This window comes from Protobothrops mucrosquamatus, unplaced genomic scaffold (assembly GCF_001527695.2).
Source record: "Protobothrops mucrosquamatus isolate PMUCROS unplaced genomic scaffold, P.Mucros_1.0 scaffold3543, whole genome shotgun sequence".
NCBI lineage: Eukaryota > Metazoa > Chordata > Lepidosauria > Squamata > Viperidae > Protobothrops > Protobothrops mucrosquamatus.
In genome coordinates this window covers 144735-145612 of record NW_015389511.1, presented here as the reverse complement: position 1 = coordinate 145612, position 878 = coordinate 144735, and positions in this window count along the sequence as shown.

Here is an 878-nt window from a genome sequence, read left to right as displayed (position 1 = left end):
CCATCGCGAGCCAACCCCCGATCCGGAGGCCACCGAATCGGACGAGGCCAGCGAGGAAGAGACCGTCCATCGCACCTTTACCAGCCGGAAGCAGCGAGCATGGCGAGACGAGCGGGACGACCTCAAGTGTCCAGGGTGTTGGGGGAACCACACACGAGCAAACTGTCGGTTCCTAGACACCACGTGCAGCCGCTGCCTGAGGCGAGGACACATCACAAAAGCATGCCGAGCCTCGCGCACAAATTCCAGGAAACAGCGTTCGCCCCCACGGAGGCACACGTCTCCACCACGACGATCCCCACCACGCCGCTCACCGCCACACCGCTCACCGCCCCATAAACCACGTGAGAACAAATGGAAGGGGTCAGCCCGACCCGAAGGGAGGCGCGACCAGAGAAGGGGCTACGACGACGACCAGGATGAGCGTAAAGTGCATCACATGGTTGTCAGCCACACCAACTCGACTGGTGCGGAAAAGTTTTTCGCAACGGTCATGATCGGGAGGCAACCATGTAAGATGGAGGTGGATACGGGATCCATCTGTTCCATCATGTCGTGGGCCAAGCTCAAAAGACTGCTGCCGGAGCTGTCCCACACCGCCCTGGAGAAACCAACGGGACGGCTCGTAGACTTCAACGGCCACGAGCTTCGCGTGCTAGGTCGAGGACGGGTGGACGTATCGTTCTGGGGACACAAAGCTCGCCTGCCGCTAACCGTTGTGGAGGGCCATCGACCCACCTTGCTCGGCGTCGAGTGGCTCAAACCCCTGGGCCTGGGATTCACCGGCCTACACAGAATCCACAAGGAGGAGTTCGAGCAGCTGTTGGAGGAGTTCCCGGACGTGTTCGACGGCTCACTGGGTAAATACCGGGGGAAAC